Raw genomic sequence first — 6414 nt, forward strand, 5'->3', positions numbered from 1 at the left:
GATAAGAGATAGATGTTCAGTTCCTGTCCCCCAAATTCAAGGAGTAGTTAGACTCTTAATCTTTTTAGCTGCTAGTATTGATATAGTATTGAGACATAGACTGGGTGTTTTGGAGAAAACAGGTAATAGAAAATATGGGCAGTTAGGTGGCACAGTGAATAGAGCACTGGCCCATGGAGTCCGGGAGGACCAGAGTTTAGATCTGCCATAAATACTAGCTGGGTGACTGGGCAAAGCTACTTAATTCTATTTGTCTCACTTTCCTTATCCGTAAAATAAACTAGAGAAGAAAATAGTAGATCATTCCTTAACTTTGCCAAGAAAACCTGAAATGTGGGCTTGGAGAGTTGGACAAAACTGAAACAATTCAACAAGAATATTGTTATATGTTATTATATAATATATTATTAATATTATTAAATATTATTAAAATATTCAGTCTCAATAACTTGGAATGAATGGGTGGACTTGATTGTTGGTAAAATAGAATATGGAATGAATAATAAAAGGAAAAATATGGAAAAGAAACTTAAAAGAGAAAACACCTGATACTTCAGGGCTGATACCAACTAGCCTTCTTCCCTCTTCTTAGTTGTCTGTCCACAAAACAATATAAGAAAAGGAAGACATAAATAATGCAAGAGAAAAATTAAATATAGGGATGAGGCCTATTTTAAGTTTATGGAGATTATTCCTGACTCTTTTCAATTTCCCTTGTAGAACAGGAAGGCAGGGTTGAAAAGATAGCCAGACATTGATTGTGGTGATAAGAGAACAGAACTGGTCAAAGGGAGGATGCTGCTATCAGTAATTTTCTTCTAACAGGACACAGGAAAATCAGAGGAAGAATACCATTGATGCAGTTTTAAGTTGATAGTGAACAGTATTTCATCTTTTGAAATGTAGAAAATGAGTGAAAGCTTTTATTAACTATTAGAAAATTATACAACAAACCTGTACTTTCATGATAGGGAAAATTTTTTCATCTTGATTTTTTTAATCCAAAAGTATTCTATTGGGCAGCTGTTTTTTTTTTTTTAAACTTCCATTACTAGTATAAAATCAACAAGAGACAAAAAATTAACTGAATTCTCAACTACACACCCATAATCCAGATCAAGTAGTTCTGTTCATCATATACTTAATGTATTTGTGTTTAAACACAAATAATTTTGCCTCTTCCATCCTGCAGTTTGCTGATGACTAAAAGGTGACCATTCAGGAGTACTGCTTATATCATTTTTATTTCCACAGTTGGCCAAAAGAAAAAAAAAGCTTTACCGTACTGTGATGGGTGGAGGAACTGGTAGGTCAGAACCCTGTTTGACAAACATGTGCAATGCAGCTTTGGGAATTCAGAATATAGCTTAGTATTTGTTTCTACTTCTTCCCCCTTCCTCACTACTTCCCTTTTCACTTTTTTTTCCCTAAAGGCTGAATTCACTGTTACCATGTTCTGTTATTCCATCTAGTCCCACAAAGTCCTTTCTAGCATTGTATAATGAAAAATACTGGTTCTGAGGAGATTCTGGAGCAAGTCACTCCAAGAAATCTAAGACAAAAACAAATTGCTGACCTGTATAGGTAGAGGGAATTTCCTAGTTTATATATCAATGAAATCTCAGGTCCAGACCTTATCCCCTATTTCTGAAAAGATGTAGAATGAAAACCAATGAGCTCTTGAAAAGAGATCTAGTTGCTGATTACATTCTAAAGTACACTTTCTGGACAAAACTAATAACATTTGATATTGTAAACTATTGAGTATCAATGCCTTTCAAATGGTATCTTCTTCTATAATAATCTGCTTCCAAAAGACTACTAGATTGGTGAGCAGTTCAACATCTTCTGAGAGCAAGTCAGAGCTAATAAATTTGGGTTGGAAGTTGGATTCAGATTAAATTTCTTATTGGTTTAGTGATTTCTATATTGTGTATCTGGGAGAAAGCCACTTGATCATATCTTTCTTTTCTCATATTTTGTCTAACTCCTAAACTTCTTCTTTTGTCAGCAATAAAACCCAGCATTATTCTCAATTGTTTCATGGTCTTATATCCCAGGTCATTTTTAGAATGGACAATCTAATTAGTAAATTACAGAACTGCAAGCTAGACTTACTTCTCTTAGTCAAACTGTTAAGCTGTCTACCGCTTACTGCAAATCAAAAAAAATTTTTTTTACATATCTAGATGCGTTACACTAGTTTACCAAATGCTGCTCATCACTAAAAGCTTTGAGTGAAAAAGTTAGAGCCCAGAAGGTCTGAGTTAAAAATCTGACTGCTACTTATTGCATGCACAATATAAACAAGTCATTTAATTTTTCTGAAGTTCAGTTTCCTGATCTATTAAATGAATTTGATTTAGATAACTCCTAAGGATCTTTCAAGTTGTAATCTATAATAATGAAAACAAATTTAGATTGCAAAAACATAGCAAATAACAATCTCAAAGAGGTAAATGAATAGAGGGTAAGAAGAAAGGAATAGACTGAATTGTCAGATATCCCTTCATTTTCTAGCCAAGTTATTACAGGATAATTTGTAATACCAGTAATTCCCAGAGATCATTCTTTAATTTAGCAAATATTTGAGACAACACTTTATTGGATTGTTATCAAATGATTTTTGTTTTTTCACCTCAAGATACCAACTTTCAATAAATACTCTATATGAATGTGACACTTTACTATATCAAAATGACTTTCTACTCTAGGAAGCTTGGGTTTAATCAAAAGAGAGTTAACTTCTTATTCTATCTAGACATGGAATTGTTGCAGTTATTTTTATTTCCTACTCCTGATATGATGATAATCTTACTCTCCAACCTTAAAGTGCATTCACATTTGATTTGTGTGTGATCTAAATATTTTATATCTACTTGTGTCTTGGTTTATTGTTCTCCTTTGGTTGTGTTATTTCCTTTGTAAGTATGTCATCAGTGTCATGGGTCAGAAGCTCTGAACCATAATGTAATTTTCCATATGCTAACAAAATATGACAATTAGGAATTTAAATATATTTTGGTGATGAGTTTAAAAATATCTACAAATACTTTATCAATATGGATTCAAGGGGGCTCCTATTGAGAGAGATTCTAAGGATTCCAGGTGAATGAATGGATCCGGGATCCTCAAAGAACTTTGAGCATTCTTCCAAAGATCCTGGTTTTGTCCAAATTTAGGCTCTTTAGAGGAACCATTAAGGTATGGATAACAATCAGTGTGATTGGACTTTTCAGAGATGCATTGCCCAAAAGCCCTTTAATCTATCTATCCAACTTGGGCTCAGAACACATCTAGGCATAGCCAAGGGCTGGGTCTACCTAGCCCAATGCTACTTATACAGTTTTATTAGATTAGCAACAGTTTTATTATTTCACATCGCCTTAAGAACAACGAAGCCCTTTACATACATGGCTATCCCAATTCACACTTACACTGATAAGTCCCCAGATCATAGTTATTGTGTCCTCTCAGGGCTCTATGGTTAGTTATATACTGCTATAGCTCACAAGTCCCCTCTGGTAGCCTTCTTATCATGACCATTAGTTGAAATCAGGCGATTAAACTTGATTAACTTTTAGGAAAAGTTATCACCACAATGATCACTAAAAACAGTTGATACAAAACATCTACCCAATGGTCTTTGGCAGCTTCTCCTTTAAGTAAACTCAGAAACCAGAGATTAAATTTAGAGGACATGTGGAAATGGGATAATTACTTTCATGGAGTCCTATCATCATTCTTATCCTCAAGGCATTCTCTTTAGATAAAATGATTCGTTGTAGTATTTACCATTCAATCTGTCTTTAGCTTCTGATGTGAAAGCTGCCTTTACCTGCTTCTGGGATCCTGCTAGGATTCCACTGGGCAGAAGAGAAGCTCTATGGACTTCCAAAGTTTAAGGGAAAGATTCAACACTCAAAATCCAGGGCTCTGCTCCTCCTACCAGATTCCCTTTTAGGGATTTAATCCAAGCACACCCTCAATTTTCTCAAATATCTTGGATTCTGAAATATATCCCTAGCTTTTCCAGTGAATTACATGGCAGTTTATATAATGAATTTCAAAGACTTTACATACTTCAAGTCTTTAAGTGACTGATTGAGATGTATTCTGACCTGATAAATGTATCAGGTTTAAAATCTTCCCACATGATAAAAGTACAAGGAGTGGGGTCATTTCAATCACACCCTTAAATGACAAATTTTAGATTATCCGTACCAGTGAAGTTGAGTTTTGTCATGAATAATCTACAAGTTGTGAATGATTTTTTTCAGCTTTTAGGAGGGTAATTGAGGCAAATTATCTTCCAGCCAATTAAATTGCAGAAGGTGATGCTTAGTTAATATTTTATGGGTTATAAAGGAAGGAACCTTGCATTTATAACATATCTACTATGTTCAGGTACTGTGCTAAGTACTTTACAAATACCTTATTTGATCACTACAACCATCCTGAGAGATAGATGCTATTATTATTCCCATTTTATAGTTGAGGAAACTGAGGCAAAAAATTTAAGTGACTTGCCTAGGATCATACAGCTAGTAAGTACCAAAGGCCAAATTTAAATTTAGGTCTTCCTAACTCCAGCCCCAGAACTCTATCTACTATGCCTCTTAACTATAGGAACATCATATTATCCTGACAGCAGTGACTTGACTTTATCTAAGTGCTGGGCTTAGTCGAGTTGAATTTGGTTTGGATTTGAATTCAGTCTCCAAAATTTAGCCACGTGATCTTGAGCAAATCTTTTCATTTCTTTGAGTTGGTTTCCCCATTTACAAAGGAGAAAAAATAGTAATAATTATAGTACTTACTATATGTGATTGTTGTGAGGCTTGATGAGATAATATACATTAAATGCTTTGCAAACTTTAAAGTAATATGTTATAATTCTCAGTTATAATTCTGCTCACACAATAAAATCTTCATAGAATGCTATATAGAATTGGAGATAGAGGCCTGTATTATTTTGTTGCGCTTCTAAACAACTTAATACTGCAAAGGACTATATGTATGATGAATATTAACTATCCTGAGGGATTATGAAGTTTCTTTCTCATGGGCAACTTTGCTGCCTTTTACTAGAACAGTGCAAAGTACCATCTCAACTTGCCATATAATCAGTTATTCATTAGCACGTAACCTTTTCTCAAAAAAAAAAAAAAACTCATCTAACCTTTATATACCATTTTCAATCACCAGCTTCTCCATGAGGAGAGATACCATCAAAGGTAGTCTGTACATATGTTTATTCCTGTATTGTGTATATATCTTTTTTTTAAAAATTTGCATTGGTTAGATAATTCACTGTGTATCTATATCAGTACTTTTAAATAGCATCTATATTTCATTATCTTTGGAACTGTTCCTTTTACATCTTCAAAATTTCATTCTTAAAAATTTCCCATTCTTCTGGATTGATTACTCCTATATAATTTTAGTCCAAGGGATCCTGTCTATTTTCTCTCTCAACTTTTGAAATCTGTTCTTCCAGATTTTAAAGTGGATGTGAGACACTGTCTAGCCTTCATCTCCTCTATTAAATCTAAGAAGTAGAACGCACTATTTTCCAGGTTCCCATCATTTCTACCCCAGCAACAAGTTTATTCTTGTTGGTAAAAATCAAATCCAAACACTTCTCTGCTTTTGTCAGAGATGGAGCTCTAACAAATAATTGGAGTTTCTTATGACTTGTATATCATGCCTCTAATGCCAGGCTTATGATATTTCCTGAACTCATCTATTTTTTCTTTTAGTAAGTGGTCTATAATAAAACCCAATGACAAGAAAAAAATTACTTCTATTTTTACTTCCATTGGCATTCAACTACCATATGGTTTTCTCTACCACATTTTCCCTCCTGGTTTTTGGATCACTTGATATGAGAATACCTCCTTGATATAAAATGCTACTAGGAGGCCAACCCAATGTGAGGAAAATGATAAGACATTACATTAATTGTAATTAATTAATTTATTCAGTGCCATACCAATTAAGCTACAAAGGATTACCTTTAAAGTTAGAAAAAATAATATTGAATGAATCTCGAGAGAAGTAATGGAGAGAAGAGAGAGGGAAGAAAGAAAAGAAAAAAAAAAGGAATAAATGACCTAGCATTATCATATTTCAAACTATATACTTCAATAACCATTAAAGCAATTTGGTATTGGTAAAGAAATAGATTAAGCAATGGAACAGATTTGGGATACAACATATATAAGCAAGCAGACACTATAGCATAGTTTAATAAATACAGATATTCAACAAAAGCTGCTTTAAAAAATTGGAATGTTGTCTGCCAGAAACTAGATACAAATGAAAATCTCATACTGTATACCAAGATAAACTCCAATTGGACTTATACCTAAAGGGTAATATCATAAATTATAGAAAGAAATAGAAAATCAC

The sequence above is a fragment of the Antechinus flavipes genome, chromosome 3, assembly GCF_016432865.1.
Source record: "Antechinus flavipes isolate AdamAnt ecotype Samford, QLD, Australia chromosome 3, AdamAnt_v2, whole genome shotgun sequence".
Classification (NCBI taxonomy): domain Eukaryota; kingdom Metazoa; phylum Chordata; class Mammalia; order Dasyuromorphia; family Dasyuridae; genus Antechinus; species Antechinus flavipes.